Source organism: Chinchilla lanigera, unplaced genomic scaffold (genome assembly GCF_000276665.1).
Source record: "Chinchilla lanigera isolate Chin_1 unplaced genomic scaffold, ChiLan1.0 scaffold00011, whole genome shotgun sequence".
Classification (NCBI taxonomy): Eukaryota; Metazoa; Chordata; class Mammalia; order Rodentia; family Chinchillidae; genus Chinchilla; species Chinchilla lanigera.
In genome coordinates this window covers 4,778,485-4,795,717 of record NW_004955412.1, presented here as the reverse complement: position 1 = coordinate 4,795,717, position 17,233 = coordinate 4,778,485, and the positions used below count along the sequence as shown (strand labels likewise).

The following is a 17,233-nucleotide window of genomic DNA, read 5'->3' as shown; positions in this document are numbered from 1 at the left end:
AAATCCTGTATTGTTTTTCTATTGTTTTGAGTTTTTGTCTTCATTGTGGTTATTTTGTTATTGTTTTCTTTTACTCTTTAAAATAAAAAAAAGTTTTAACTGGTGTGTGTTAAGCACTAAAGTACAACCAAGTACTTTGCTGCATTTTCCAAGTTAAATGGAGATTAAAAAAAAATCATTGTAATTCTCATTCCAATTTTAGATACTTTGAACTATATGTGATTATACTCAATGACTAGTGACAACTGTCTTAGTCATTTTCTCATGGCTGAGACTCAATACCAGACACCTACAACTTTGAAAAGAGATTCACTTAGGGTCACAGTTTCAGAGGTTTCAGTTCACCAATGGCTTGAAGATGGAAATGTCATGGTGATAGGGCCTAGAAGAAGAAACCTGCTCAGGTCATGGTTATGGAAGGAAGATAGAAGAGGCAAGGGAGGGGCCAGAGAGGGAGATGTAACTGTCCAGGTCATTTCCTCAGTGACCTACCTCTTCACTCCAGCCCCCACCTACTAACCACACATTGAGCCACTGAATTTATGAGTAGATTAATCCACTGACCAGCATGGCAACCGTAGGAGCCAGGGACACAAGGATTTTAAGGGACATTTCATCTCAACCTGTAATGTACTGCCCCTGGCACCTCAAAGGCCATTGTTCATTTCTTTGTGCAAATGTATATAGCCCATCTCTAAAAGGAAGTCTTAGTCATTCCAGCATTGAGGAAAAGTGGGAGTGCAATGAGTCAGCAAGATCTCTGAGACTTAAGGCAAACTCTTAGCTGTGAGCCCTCACAAAAATCAAAAAAGAAAAAAAAAACACTACTAATGTACAATAACACAGAATAAATATTTCCACTCCCAAAGGAAGAAATAGGGGGATAAAAAGAAAGAGGACGAATTCCATTATGCTTTTGAGGGACATTCCTGATGAAGCCATGATAGCATCTAACATCGCTTAGGCAATTAGATTTATACAGTCTTTTCACAACTATTTCCTTGTTTATACCTCTCAACAAAGTAAAATAGCAAATTTCTCCCACTTATACCAGAGGAAACTCAGAATGTTGAGTGATACGTGCCAAACTAGAAACTGTTCACAAGTCTTATGGTCCCAGATCCAAAATCAATTTAATTATTCCCTTCAGGGTTTAAAGGAAGATCTTTCACTGAATGTTTAAAACCAAGCATAGGAAAGTCATTCTATGGATTTAAGGTCATTAGATAATCTAACACCTTAGTACTTTTTATATTATGGAAGAAGGTGTTACTACCTGGCATAGTATTTAATAGCACAAGGTCTTTTGGCAGAATACCTGGGTTTGAAGCCTTATTAGCTACAGAATGCCAGAAAAGTTCTCTAACTTCTGTACATCTCAAATTTCTGATCCATTGAATTTATGCAATAATGCCTCTTATTACATGAAATTTTATGATTTATAATGCACTTACCAGAATAACTAGCATTCAGTCAGCTTTGAAAATGTCCTTTATTGTTACTATTATCATTTTCTTAAATATGAGTACCTTTGATATTCTTAGAAATATTTTTCAAATACATATATCTTATATTTAATTATATATATAAAACTATTCTTAGCATGTATCTATGTGTCTCATTTACTTTTCCAAATATTCAGTTCTGCAAGGTAAATATCATCATTCCCATTACAAATAAAGATACTAAAGGTGAGTGTGTTTTGGTAGGAAGTCCAAGTTTTCCTTAGTCTGTATTATGCCTAAATTGATTTAGATTCAACCCTCATTCTTGCTCCACTCTTTCTTTTCTTGGATAAAAGGACTAAATTTCACATAGGCCTTAATTTGGTTACACCTTAGAGATGGTGTGTGCACTGTGCCCGGAGGACAGGGAATAGCACAACCCCAGCATGGGATCAAAGTGCATTTATGCTCAGCCAGCTCATAGACTGAATCAGGACTGCAGGTGCTGCTGAAGCGTCCCAGGAGGACAGTTGCTGTTCTTCCCAGATTCACTACCAGTTTTTGCAACATCAGTGAGTCACTGCCCTAAGACAGTGATTCTCCTATGTTTAAATGAAAGGGAGATCAATATGGGAAATAAATTTATACCAAGAGGAGAATAATGACCTTAATGTCCCTTTCCCATAATCATTTCCATCTAACCCACATAAATCCAGGAAATGTAATAGAATTAATAGAATATAATCAAGTAAATTTAGGTAACATATTATATTTAATAATAAAATCTTAACTTTATTGCTAAGGATTGTGAAAAAGATAGGATAATTACAGCCCACAGATCTATAGGATTAAGAGTAGGAATTTTTTCAGGGTATGGGAACAAATCACAAGTATTGGAACTTTTCTTAGGTTATGAATTAAAATTATAGGAGGTATAAATCTTGGTCTCTAAATGTAGATGTGCAAGATAATTTTCTTTTTATATTTTATTTTGATCAAATTCAATCTGATCTTGATTCCTGCCTCATGCATGTGAAAAACACTCTATTTTAGTCTTCTTTATATCTTCCAGTGTGACACCAGCATCTAAGAGGGTCCTGAAAGGTGTAAGAAGCATATCTGGCCTCTAGTCCTTTACAAGTACCACAGATAGCCTCACTGTTGAAGCCCAGTTCCTGAAAGCTCAGAGTGTCTCTGCTCTGGACTGGGTGTTTGACACAGTTCTGTGCTTTGGGAAAATATGCTCCTTCCACTGTCTTTGGAGCCCACCCCTGAGGCTGACAAAAAGCAGGCACTGCCTTTTGTCAGGTAGTGACCACAGATCAAGCTGATCCATTCAGGAGTTAAGCTACGGGCTTGCTTTTTCCTTACCTGGTTATTCTGGACTGCCTATAGATGTGAAATTAGGAGTATGGTACACTTCTCACTGTGTTGGTTAACATGGGGTCTGGGCTACTTGTTCACAGAACTTAACTCTGACTTCTTAATCTACCCAGGCTCAATACTGGTTATACCAATTCATTCTGATGATAAAATATGCTGGGCCCAAGTGACTTACATGAGTTAATTCCAGTGAAATTCTGCTAAGTAGTTCTAGATACATGATTACCTGGTACCCCTCGGCCAAACCTTCTGTTTTCATAGGGGTCAGCGATGAACTGTTTTTAGAAAGAAACATAATTCTCCACTGCAGGTGGCCTGGTCCTGCTCCAGAATTCCAGGAGCCTGTATTATTGTTCTGTTCTGGGGGCTTGCCATTAAGTTACTCCTACATTTTTTCCTTGCCACTAAACCTTAACTTCAAAAGATCTACTGGACAGGATACAAAAATCAACACATAAAAACTAGTAGTGTTCCAGTACACCAATAGTGAAATCACTGAGAAAGAAATCAGGAAAACAGTTATATGCACAACAGCTTTGAAAAAATAAATATCTAGAAATCAACCTAACCCAGGTGGTAAAAGACTTCTGTAATAAACAAATATTGTAGAACTCTGGAGAAAGAAATTCAAGAAGACATTAAAAAATGAAAAGACATCCTTTGGTCTTGGGTCAAAGGAATCTTGTGAAAATGGCAGTATTACCAACTTTACATTTTATGCAATGCCTATTAAAATATCAATAACATCCTTCACAAAAGTAGCAAAAGTAATCCTAAACTTCATCATCAGAAAAGAGCTAGAATAGCCAACACAATACTTGGCAAAAACAGCAAAGGTGAAAACATCAAAACACTGAATTTCCAGTTAAGCCACAAAACTATAATAATAATATGGTATTGGTGCAAAAACAAATATGTAAAGCTGGGTATGGTGGCGCACTCCTGTAACACCAGCACTTGGGAGGTTGAGGCAGGAGGATCATTGGCAGTTCAAGGCCAGCCTTGGCTACATAGTAAGTTCGAGATCAGCCTGAGCCATGTAGCAAGCCCTGTCCCACAAAACAAAACAAAACAAACAAAAACCAAATATACAGGCCAATATAGATAAGAAGTTGCAGAAACAACGTCATACATCTACAACCACCTGATTTTTGACTAATACAATGTTGGAGAAAAGACAATCCCTTTAACAAATGGTACTGGGAAAACTAGGTATTCACATTTAGAAGGTTGAAGCTATATCCCTATCTCTTACTTTGTACTAAGATAAATATAAAAACAGAAACTTTAAAGCTGCTGGAATATGGCATGCAGGAAACACGTGAAACCACGACACACAGGCAAACACTTCCCGAATTCAAGAGCATTTGTAGAAACGTTGATGAAACTTGAGACCATCACGCCAAGTGAAATAAGCCAGAATAGGAACGATAAATATCACATGTTTTATCTTACACGGAAAATAAGTAAATCAATGGATTAAAAAAGAAGAGATGATAGGAAACTGGGAAATAGACTTTTTTGGAGATGGGAAAGTGAATGGGAGAGTAGGGAAGTGGAGTGGGTAAAGGGAGAAAGAAAGCTTCTGCTGGACCGTACTTACCATTCTGGGCCCGTTCAACACTAGCAGCCAGTGTATGAACAAAGCAGTATTCTAAGTTTCACAAGTGTTGCTTGTACAGTTCAGAGAAGATTCTTTTTATTAGGTCTATTAAGTGCTATGTTTATTTTTTTGTAAAAAATAATGTAAGATATGGTGACTAGGACTTGGGTGTAGCTCAAAGTGGAGCACTTACTAGCAAGTGTGAGGCCCTGATTCCAGCTCCAGCAAAACAAAAAAGACAGCCCCTTGCCTATGCCCCTGTAACTTTTATTGAAGTGCTAGTTTCCTGAACCTCTGTAGGGTTTATCTCCAGTCCTCAGATGTATATGTGCCTTACTAACACCTCCATCATGATAACGTACTCCTGCTCATTTTATCCAATCAGACAGAGACCATCAATTTCACAAGTAAAAGTGGTGCTTTGCAGATATCTAAATGGTTCAGATTTCTTTAGATATATTATGGCAGTGAGTGAGAGAGTTAACATAGTCCTAAAGCAAAACTGCATGAAAATACAAACTGTTTCTGATTCTCTTTTTAGGAAGAAAATAACACATTTGCTAAACCAAAAGCTACACACAATGCATCTGGAGCCTTATTAATCTGGTCTAGCAATATTTCTGTTTTCTTCTGAGAAGCTACAATTTTGTCATGACTGCATTGATCTTGCAGTAGTCTATAAGCATTCTCCAGGGTGCATCTAGTTTGTACAGAGGCTAGACTAGCTAATTAAATGGAACTGTGATACCTTTCACTACCTGCAGCCTTTATGTCTATAATGGTGGCACTTATCTCAGCCACCTCTTGGAATAATATTTTGTTTTTGATCTATAGTCTTTGTTGGGAGGTTGAGAAGGAGTCAGTTTCAGAGACTCCCCTACTATGATAATACTTATCCCACAGATCAAGGCCTTGTTGTAGTAGTTGCTCCAATTACCAACTATTTTAATCATTATTAATTTCAGGACTAGTGAATGCTCACCAACCCAATGTAATCCAACCTTCAGCTAGAATTCCCTTTATCACCTATCTCCTATCAGCTTCCATTCTAACAGGAGAAGCTGGGCATGCTTTGTGTCTTTGGGTACCAATATCACTTCAGCACCTAAATTCAGCAAGGGAGTGTAAACAGTTAATGCTATAGTGTGAACAATGGCGTGCCTCCAAAAGTCTTCTTTAAACTTAATCTCCACTGCAACACTATTATGAGGTATAGCCTACTGGAAATGATGGCGTTCATAGGGCTCCAATCCTGTAAAATGAATTGATGTTCTTCTAAAAGAGGTTTCAGAGAAATTTCACCTTCTCTTGCCCTGCTGACCCTTCTGCCTTGTGAGGAAAGAGGGTTTTCCTCTCTGAAGCATGCAATGACCAGGTGCCATCTTAGAAATGAAGACCTGACCACACAAGATGCCAAATCCAACCTACTGCCTCGTTCTTGAAGTTCTCAGACTGGGGAGGTCTGAGAAATAAATGTTGTTTATAAATTTCCAAGTCTGTTTTAAAATGTCGCTGAAGACCAAATAGTCTGAGGTAGGTAGTTAGAAACAAAAGAACCAGAGTAACTCAGTGGTCTGGAGACTATGGAAATGTGTTTTCTCCATATCAGACATACCAAGAACGTGCTTCAAGGGGACTGACAATTAATATAGCTTTATATCTTCTGGGTATGACTTCCATGGTGGCTCTGGTTAGTTCCATTTCAGCCTAAGGAGCTTGGAGGTGCATTTACAGATTTCTAAGAGACAAGCTTTATAATGTGCTGAATACTGCTGCAAAGTGTCATCCAACAGGAAGGTTAGGTTCTTCGTGGTGAGATCCTGTCACACCTTAGTAACAATGTGTTACAAGTTTCAACTATGGTTCTGTTCAAAGCATTTTAACAGCTATGATTCTGTTCAAGAGGGAATAAATGCAAAATTTGTTCCATACATTTTGACCTTTGAACCAAAGCAACCACAGTTGTCAGTTTCATTCAAGCTGCACAATTGTGCTGGTTCAGATTCAAGTTTTTTTGAAATTTTATCATGGGAGATAAAACAGGTCTACGCTTATCCTGATACCAAGGTTCAGAGTTCTCAATGGAAATGATCCAATTCTCCTTGTGGGAAAAGGACCATATCAATCAAGATCCAACATCGAGGTGACATTGGTTGTATTTTTTTTACCTTAATGAAATTTTTCAAGCTGCTATTTTCACCCAGACACGCTACAGTGAATTTCAAATATTATAAGAGCATATTAAAGCATTAAAGAAGTGATATGTGTAGAAAATAGCTTAAGAAATGGGCAGTTGCACCCTCCATCATGACAATGCTCTATGTCACACATCACTTCTGGCATGAGAATTTCTGTCAAAAATGCCTACAGCATGTCCTCATCTACCTTATGTACCAGACCTGGCAGTGAGACTTTTGACTCTTCCTCATTTGGCTCTTCAAAATGACCATGAAGGGTAAATGTTTTGGGTCAGTTTAGGACATTGAGGCAGCCACCACAGCGTAACTAAAGATACACACACACACACACACACACACACACACACACACTCAAAGACTTCCACAACTGCTTCATAAAGTGGCAAGAATGACAGAATAAGTGCGTTCAGTGTGTTCAAAGCAATAGGGGCTATTTTGAGGGGGATTAATGGCAATGCACCTTTTATTGTAATATATTTTCCAAATTTAAACATTCACCTTGTTTGATCAAACCTCATGCTTCTTTGGGAAGGAGTCATGTGAGATAATTCTAAGGATCTGGGGAAAGTATCGCTAAGTAGCTTAGCTACAATTCTATTAGTAGGAAAGAAGGGGAGGACGTATTTTAATTGAAAGCTCACCTTCAGCTTCTCTTACAGGCACACAGAAATGAAGGCCGAACAAAGACCCAAATACAGGGACTTGCAGAGAAGCCCACCAGAGGAACTAGCAGGGGTATTTAGGCAGCCAGGCTGGGTCACCCCTTGATCCTGTTTCTGCTTACCCCTTAGTTGTGGTAAACACGCCATCTTTGGAAAGGATTTGACCTCCTGAAGGAGGAAGCCAAGTGCTACGGCAGTGGCTTAGCAATGATCCTCCAGTCCCACTGGGAGAAGGAAGCTGGCAGTTGGGTTATTCATAGATCAGGGCGCTAGAGAAACTGAAGTGACTTTCTGTGGGCCCTTGAGATAGCAGGAAACAAAGGCCTAACTCTGGCTGTGCTCTGGCTCACTGAGCTGCAGGAGCAGGCAGTAGTTGCACCCAGTGAGATCATCGGAGTGAAGAGAAAAGACACTAAAACAGTTCCAGAGGAGGCACTCTCCCATCACTCGCTCAAACACCAGAGAGTTCTGTGCCTACAGGAGTGTGCCTCCCATGGTTCAGGTGCAGAACTTGGTGTTCGCATGGGGGCTCTCCCATCACCAGCCAAAAGCTTCCAACGCTGCATGCAGGAGGCACCCCTGCAGAGCTGGTGAGGATCAGCGTAGCCAGAGGTCACTGTCCAGCACGTTCCACCAGAAGGGGATAGAAAGAGCAAGCATGAGCAACTGCAGGGATTTTCACGGAGGAAATGAGATGGAGATTTAGAAACCCCTTCAGAAATCAGCAAAAGACTGGGTACTTAACCAGTCATACCACATCCTCTCCCTGACAAATTTGAAGTTAATCAATCATAAAACAGAGGGGGAAGGAAAGGGAAAAAAAAAAAAGGAAAATACCAGAAAACAACAACTCTGGCTAGCCATACCCACAGCAGTGCAAATAAAACTAAGCAGAGCATGCCTGCAGGGGGAACAAGAAGCAGGTTTAGCAGTCTCTTTGTACCTCCAAGCAGACGTTAGTCAACGTGAAGAGAGTGCCAGAACTAGAAGATAAAATTGAAGTAGTAGATTATACACTCAGTGACACCGTAAAAAAAAGATGCCACAAAAATTGAATACAGCAATTGCAAAATGACTCAACAAACAACTATAAGAGTCAAGGAATTACAAGAATCAAGGAAAGGTTAGAAGATGAGACAAAAGTATAAAAAAGTTTATTCTCTGAAATCACAACAGAAAACTTTCCAAATCTAGAATTAAACATCTAGCTAAGTGAGACATAAACAATCTCAAATAGCCACAACCAGAAAAGAATTTCTTCACCACACATAAAAGCCAAAATCCCAGAGAATACTAAAAGCTTGTAAAGAAAAATATTAAGTATTTTATAAAGATAAGCATATTATAAGAACAGAAAATTTCACAATGCAAATGTTATAGGCCAGGAGAATTTGAAGCAAAGATTTTCAAGCCCTAGATTAATACATCTGCAAAATTATCTTTCAACATTGATTGAGAAATAAAGAATTTTTATGACAAAGAGCACCTACAGAAGTTCAGCAATGAATTTCAGCATTGGAGAATTTACTCAAGGAAATCCTAGACAAAGACAGGGAGTCCAATGTGACTGTCTTAGTTACTTTTCTCTTACTGCTAAGACAAAATACCAGACGCTCAAAGTTAAAGGAGGACGGGTTTACTGGGCTCTCAGTTTGTGGAGCTTTTAGTCCATCATCAGCTGAGTCCAAGGCAGGGTGCTTGTCCTGGAACCATCACAGAGGAGAACATTTGACGGCACCCACAAGATGGCAAAAGCAGCAAGAGACCTTAACAGCCTCTTCTGACCCTTTTATCTTACCCAGACTTCTGGGGTTAAGGTGGTGCCAAACCAATCAGTGGACTGATTTAGTAACCATACACCCTTAACCCCAGTATCACACGTTCTACATTCAACTAGCTCTGAAAAAGCCCCATGGCCACATGAGGCTTTGTGGGGACATCTAGACACAAACCATAACAATTCTCACAGAACCAAAAGGAAAGAATACATCTATCCGGGAGAGTAGTCAAGCAAAACTGGAAAAAAAGGAGTCAGCAAAAAAGTAGTTCAACGACAAGATTCAGTAAGTATCGTTCAATAAGTGTCACTACAAATGTACTTAACTCCCCAGTTGTTATAGCTTGTATCTCGAGGTACCTCCAAAACCTCATGTTCTCACAGGTGGGGCTTTTCATAGCTTTTCTAACTGGGATTAAGGGTGTGTGATAAGTAACTTTGCCTAACATAGCTGTGAGTGTGGATAATGGAAAGACCACCCTAGATGTGGTGGGACCAGTCAGTAGACTTATAGCTTGGATGGAACATAAGGAAGGCTTGCTGCTGCTTGTTTCTTGTTATCCCTGCAGTGTCCCTCTGCCATGGCACTGTACCTTGGAGACAGCTGACTGTGGACCAAAACTTCTACAAACTGTGGGCTGAAATAAACCCTTCCTCTTATACATTGGGTTTTGGATCTTTGTCCCAGCAATGAGATTAGTAACTAAGGTACCAATCAAAAGACATAGAATGACAGGTAAATCAAGAAATGAAACCCAACTCCATATTGCTTTAAGAGACACATCTCATCCAGAAAGAAACAGACAGAGTGAAAGTGACAGGATAGAAAACAATACTCCATGTAACAGGAGCCCAAAAGAATACAAGAATGGCTATCTTATTTTCCAACAAAGTGGACTGCAAGGCAAAATTGATCAGAAATGGCAAAGGTCGCTATATAATAGCAAAGAGAATGATGCAACAGGAAGAGATCATTGTAAATGTCAATGCATCAAATGTTGGCACACCCAACTTAATAAAACATGCCACTTGACATAAAAGGTCAGATAAACATTAACAGAATCATAGTGGGGGAACTCATTGCCCCATTCTCACAAATACGTAAACCAGACAAAAACGCCAAAAGAGAAATTATTAGAGTTCAACCACACTATTGAACACATGGACTTAATATCTACAGAGTGTTTTATCCAACAAAAACAGAATACACATTATTTAGCAACAGTTGACAGCATGAGGAACCTTCTCCCAAAGAGACCAAATTTTTGGTCATGAAGTGTGCTTATATAAATACAAAAGAATCAAAATAGTCTTCTGAACACTGTCAATCCATAGCAGGAGGAAGCTAGAAATCAACATGAAAGGAAACCATAGAAAAATGCAAACACATTTTTGAACAATCAATGAATCACAGAAGAAATAAAAAATTTCCTGGACTCAAATGACAACGACAGGAAAAAAGAATCTATGGGTCACAATGAAAACAACTCAAAGAAGGAAGTTGATAGCTGTCAATGCTCATATTAGAATAAAGTATCCCAAATAAACAACCTAATGATACACCTCAAGGTTCTAGGTAAATAAGGTCAATCAAAATTCAAAAGGTAGAAGGAAAGAAATTATAAGGTCAGAGGTAAATGTTGAGTATGATAACAGGAGTGGTCTATGATACAGAAAAAGTCTTTGACAAAATTCAACATAAATTCATGATAAAACCTTAATGATAAAACCTAATGAAATTAAGACTAAAATAAAATCTAAATGATCAACGTATCAAAGAGTTAGTTCATTGAAAGGATAGACAAGACTGATAAACTCTTAACCAAACTTACCAATGAGGAAAGAAAAGACATCAGTGCAACTAGAAACGAAAAGAGTTAAATCAAACAGGCAACACCAAAATCCAGAGAGAATAAGGATACCACTTCAAAAACATATTACAGGAATATTACTCAGCTGTAAAGAAAGATAAACTCGAGGCTTTTATAGGCAAATGGTCACAACTTGAGACCATACTCATAAGCGAAATAAATCAAACATACATGTGCAAGCACCGCATTGTTTCTCTAGTGTAAAGCCTGAAAGAGTTAATTTAAACTAGGAGATATGATAGACATTGGGAATTGATAGGAAAGCACTCATAGGTAAAGGATAACTGGAATATGGGAAAAGAGAAGGGAAAGAAGGAGAAAGTTTGTATATATGTATATGCAGGATAGTTAACACAGGTGTTCTACTGTCCTGTATTTCCTTGCTGAAAGAAACTGTCAGTGAGGCATTGGTTGATTAGCTTTGTATGTCTATATGTGTTTTCATGAGAAACTACATTGAATATATCAATATGTAATACAGTAAGCGTTGTTAATTCCCTACCACTCTGTTTGTAACTCTGTAATGTCTGCACTGATCCTTTGCTATTTTGTAAAACGTTGTCGATCTGTTAGTATTTTCCTCCTTTTATTTCTAAAATAATAAAAAAAATATTACAGTAAGTTTGAGAATCTAAAAGAAATGATAAACTTCCTAGACATATATGACTTACCCAAACTGAACCAAGAAGATATAAAAACCTTAAGCAGATCAATAAGTGGCAGTGAAATAAAGGCAGTAATAAAAAGCCCGAAGGAAATCCCAGAACCTGATGATTTACCACAGAATTTTACCAGAACTCCAGGAAAGAACCAATACTCTTCCAACTCTTCCATGAAACTGAAAGAGAAACAATATTGTGAAACTCATTCCTTGACGCTAGTGTCAACCTGACACCAAAATTCGATCAGGACTCAACAAAAAAGAAAACTACAAGTCAATTTCCTTAAAGAAAATAAATGCAAAATCTTCAATAAGAGTCTTGAAACAACACAACAAATCTTTAAAAAAATCATGATCAAGTAGGCTTAATCCTAGGGATACAAGGATGGTTCAACATCATGTAGTACACCACATAAATAGAAGTAAATGTAAACTCACATGATCATCTCAATATATACAGAGAGTCTTTGACAAAATCCAGCACACACCCATGGTAAACCCTTAATAAAAATGGGCATAGAAGAACCTTATTTTAAACTGCAAAAGGTCATTTATAAACAGAGCCACAGTCAATATTGTATTACATGGGAAAAAACTGAAAGTATTCCCTCTAAAATCAGAAATAAGAAAAGGATTTTCACTCTTACCACTCCTGTTATAGTACTCAAAATTTAACCAGTGCAATTAGGCAAGAGAAAAAAAAAAAGGAATCTGAGTGGGAAATTCTGACTTTAAGTTGCCCCAAGAAAGAAGTCAAATTATCTTATTTGCAAGTGACATGATACTTTACATACAAGATCTGAAAACTTCCTCCAGAAAACACTTAGAACTAATTAACAAACTCAGTAAAGTGACAAAATATAAGCTAAACACACAAAAATCAATAGCATTCTTATATACCAACAATGAACACACCAAGAAAGAAACCAAAATAACAATTCCATTCACAGTAGCTAAAAAAATTTAATACCTAGGAATTAACCTAACAAAGGAACCAAAAGACCTTTCTAATGAAAACTATAATGCTCTGAAAAAGGAGACTGAATAGTATATTAAAAAATAAAATGACATCCCCTCTTCTTACATGGGCAAAACCAATATTGTCAAAATGGGCATATTACCACAAATTACATATAAAGCCTAATGCAATAACAATTAAAATATCATTAGCCTTTTTCACAGAACTAGAAAAACAATTCCAAAATTTATATGGAGTCAGAAAAGACCTAGAAGTACCCAAAGAACCCTGAGCAACAAAAGAAAGAAAGTACTACAATGCTGGACTTCAAGTTATACTCCAAAGCTACATAAACAAAGACAGCATAAAACTGGCACAAAAGCAGACCTATTAACCAATGGAATATAGTTGAGGATGCAAAGCCAGAGGTGCCTTCAACTGTCTGGTTATTTAAAAGGTTATGCTTACATACACTGATGGAAAGTTAACTTCTCTAAAAATAATGCTGGAAAGATGCATATCCTTGTGCAGAAGAATGAATCTAGATTCGTGTCTTCTACCCTGTACTAAAATCAAACTAAATGGGTCAAGGGCCTAAGTATAAAAACATAAACCCTGAATCTTCTGGAAGAAAAAATTGGCAAAACTCTTAAAGACATGGGCATTCACAAGAACTTACTGAATATAACCCCCGTTGCACAAAAATCAACAAATGAGATTATATCAAACTTTAAAACTGCACATAAAAAGAAATTATCAACAAAGTGAAAGGACAGCCTACAGAATGGAAGAAAATTGCCATCTATCCTTGAACAGAGGACTAATATGTAGAGTATGTAAAGTACTCAAAATATTAGACCCGACAAAATTAAAGACCTATTAAAAGGTGGGCAGTTAAAATAAATAGACTTCTCAGACAAAAAGTACAAGGGAACAGTAAGTGCATGAAAAATTGTGCAGCATCTTTAACCGCTAGAGAAATACAAATCAAAACAACACTGAGATTCCATCTTATTCCTCCAAGGATGGGTATTATGAAGTACTTGAAAACAACAAATACTGGTAAGGCTGTGGAGGGGGAAGGAGCCCGTTTACTTTGTTGGCAGGAATGTAAACCCTGAAATCAGCATGGAAATTCCTCAAAAACAAACCCCACAAATGTTAATCCACTTGGCCCAGCTATACCTCTCCTGAGTATCTTCCTGAAAGTGTTAGAGTCATTATATTACAGAGTGCATGCATAGCTATGTTTACAGCAGCACAACTCAAAAAAGCAAAGTTATGGAAGTGTTGTGTGTTTCCACCAACAGATGAATGAGTCAAGGAAATGTGGTATACATACAAAATGGAATATATATATACACTCAGCCACAAAGGAATTAATTGGAGTCATTTGTAAGAAAATGGGTGGATCTTGAGACCATAATTCTAAGTGAAATAAATCAGATGCAGATTATATTTCACATAGTTTCTCTAATGTGAGAGAAAAAATATCACTAATTTAAGGAGCAAAGTAAAAGAGAAATTGTAAGGAACATGGAAGTGGGGATGGGAAGGGGCTCTGGGGAAGGAGTGAGAGAGATGAGCAGGGAAGGGGAAATGAGAATGAAAAGGATCAGTTGAGATGTAATAATGCGTATGCACAAATTCTCCAAGAGGAATGTAATTATTATGTGGTGCTACTATGTACTGCTTAAAAGCTGTCAAGAACAAACCTCTTTTCTTCTCATTCTAGCTCTGCTTCTAACCTCTTCTACATTTCTTATGGCACCACCATTTTTCTAGATGTTCCTGCAGAGTACCCCACAGTGACTTTTGGCTCTTCTCTTGTTCCCCATAGCCATCTGGTTGCCAGAGAACCTGCCTGGCTGGTGTCTTCTGTATGTCTTCTTTCTGTCTGCACATCACCAGTTTTGGTCAATCCTTATTGCTACTTACTCCAATTACTGTGATCTCTTCTTGAGTTTTCTGCAGAGTTCCCATTTTCAAAGTAATTGTATTTGTTAATCTTTCCAAAACATACTTCTTTTGTTATAAATTATATCTAGATGTCTTCCAAAGCTTCATAAGTGGAGCTTTTGGGAGGTTGCTTGATCTAGGGTGTGTCAGTTTGGATTACGGGTGTGTGATAAATGGATTAGTCCACTGACTGGATTCACATGGTTCTGGGTGTGGCTGAATGGATTTACTGAAAACAGAAGCCCCATCTTGGGTGTGAATGGGATGAACTGATAGGCTTGTAGTCTGGATGGAACGAAAGGGAAAGGGAGGCTTGCCGCTTTGCTGCTGCTGCTGCTGCCTCCTGTCTGACCTGCCATGGACAGTTTATCCTCTGCCATGCCTCTCTACCAAGCAACCCTGCCATGAAACCAGCCAACTATGGGCTGAAACCTCTACAACTGTGAGCTAAAACAAATCTTTCCTCCTTTAATTTGTGTGTGTGGGATATTCTCTTGAGTTTCTTCATATTTGTTTTTTTAAATTTTATGAAAAAATAAAATTTCATAGCAAAATAATAAAAGAATAATAATAGTTAATACACTGCATCTAATAATCTTCCAAGTAGTTACTCAGGGTACAATTTATAAAGCTGCATCTTGGAAACAGTGTTTATGTCCATCAACAGACGAGAGGATAAAGAAAATGTGGCATTTACACACAGTTGAGTATTAGTTTCCCATAAAGAAAGATAATCTTGAAGTATTTGTACAGGTAAGTATATAAATGGGTGCAATTTGAGACCACTTCAAGGTTTTGTTTATTCTATTTTACACTTTGAAGTTCACTTTTTCCCTATTTCCAGGATTGTCATAGCATTACACACAGCTCTGGAAACCTGACTTCCAATTGCAGCCCCACCACTGCTTAGCCCTTACAATCATTTAATGCCTCTGATTATCTGTGTCTCTATTTCTAAAGTAGATACCAACATCCACTTCAGACAGGTAGTTATTAGAGGCAAATACAATAGCATGTGTAATGTGTCTGATGTTAAGTGCTTGGCTAAGTTTAATTGGCTGTCCTTTTCTATCTATTGAAATTTTTCCTACTTCAAGTATTTCCTTCGCCATTAACCCTACTATATTGTCTATGATACAGTACTGATAGTTGTATCAAAAAATCCCCAAACATGAGCATTCTTCTGAAGTTGAGCATGATCTGTGTACCTCTGCTATTAACATGAAAAAAGCATGTAATGGGTCCAAGGAAAATAAAAGACAGAGTAGATCCAACAATAACCTGTAGGCAGGGACCAAGCCTAGTCAAAACCAGTCGGAAAGCCTGGCCAATACATAAACATGGGTGTAAGAATAATTGCTGTTTTGGTCCACTGCGCTGTGAGTGGTTTCTTGTGAAGCACTGCTATAACAAAACTGATAGATATACATTGTAATATCAAAATACTCAACAGATACTCTATACAATCGACTTAAATAAATGACAAGTACAATCACATGATTGCTAATTATGATCCTTTAAAGGTTTTTCTTTATCTTGCTTTTAAGGAGAAAATGGAATTGACAATAAAAATTTTAAAATTTGCAGGTTCTTTCCATGTCAAAACTTATGATTCATAAACTAACACTTTGGTGTCAGCATTCAGCGTCAGTGCCTCAGTCATTGGGAAATGACAGTAGCCAATAAGTGATATTGCAGAGCTCAAGGAACAGCTGGTGTGTCTCTTTTTAAAGATGCTTCTTAAAGAATAAGGTGTAAATCCAATTTTAACCTCACCTTGAAGTTTTATTAAATACTTCCCATAAAAATAATAATATTTTATTTATTTTATTTATCACCAAGTGTACTATATGCCAGATGCAGGAATAGATAATTTACCGTGCACTATCTTGTTCAAATTTAATTTATAAATTAGCTCTATAAAATATGAGCTATTTTTAAATTATTTGTCTCAGGTCACACAGTACTACAGGACAAAGTCAGGATTTGAAATAAAAACAGAAAACAATCTTCTTTTCACTATGCCACACACTGAGAAGAAAATTGAATTGGGCGTAAGCAAAGGGGTGTCAAAACTAGCGTCACATAACTTCGTAAGGTAAATTGTGTCAGCTCTTTATGTTTTACCTTTATCAAACCTGAATAATATTTTATATTTGTTAAATGTGAATATTATGAATAATAACATTTGCATTTTATTTTAGTTAAACTGTTTTAACAGTTAAACAGTTAAATTTGTTTTAACAAGAAAACAAGTTAAACAGTTAAATTTGAAAACAGTTAAACAGTTAAATTTGTTTTAACAAGAAAAACTACATACATATATATGAATAAAATAGTGGCACATCTTATATATAATGGCACATTTGGGTTTAATAAATGGTTAGTTTTTCATCACCTTTGAGGTTCTGATGAATCTGTTCATCTAGCATGTATTAAATGGGAAGTTATTGATCCCGAGTTTGCTCTGGATACTGTTTCAAAACCTGTGGAAATAAAAATAAGAACTCAAATGCCTAACTGCAAAGAAGTTACAGTTTAATTGGGAGGTGGATGTGCAAACAATTGATACAATTAATGATAATTAGAAAATGTTAAATGAAATATTACCCAACAGATTAGCCAACCTTAGAATATTGTGTACTACTTAGAGTCGGGAGAGATGTGGGAGCCTAAATGTGGGAGTCATGAAACTATGGACACAATGAAGACTTGC

General features: G+C 37.2%; 1 long non-coding RNA gene across 4 annotated transcripts in view; it reads left to right on the top strand.

Moving 5' to 3' along the window:
* LOC102008204 overlaps positions 1-17,233 on the top strand; it is a 44,818-nt gene that overhangs the window by 25,267 nt on the left and 2,318 nt on the right. For 2 of the 4 annotated variants that reach the window (XR_001232850.1, XR_259970.2), the window contains exon 3: positions 16,473-16,615. The exons of the other annotated variants lie outside the window; for them this stretch is intronic. This is a non-coding gene — a long non-coding RNA (uncharacterized LOC102008204). The remainder of the gene's footprint in view (positions 1-16,472; positions 16,616-17,233) is intronic. 4 annotated transcript variants of the gene reach the window in all.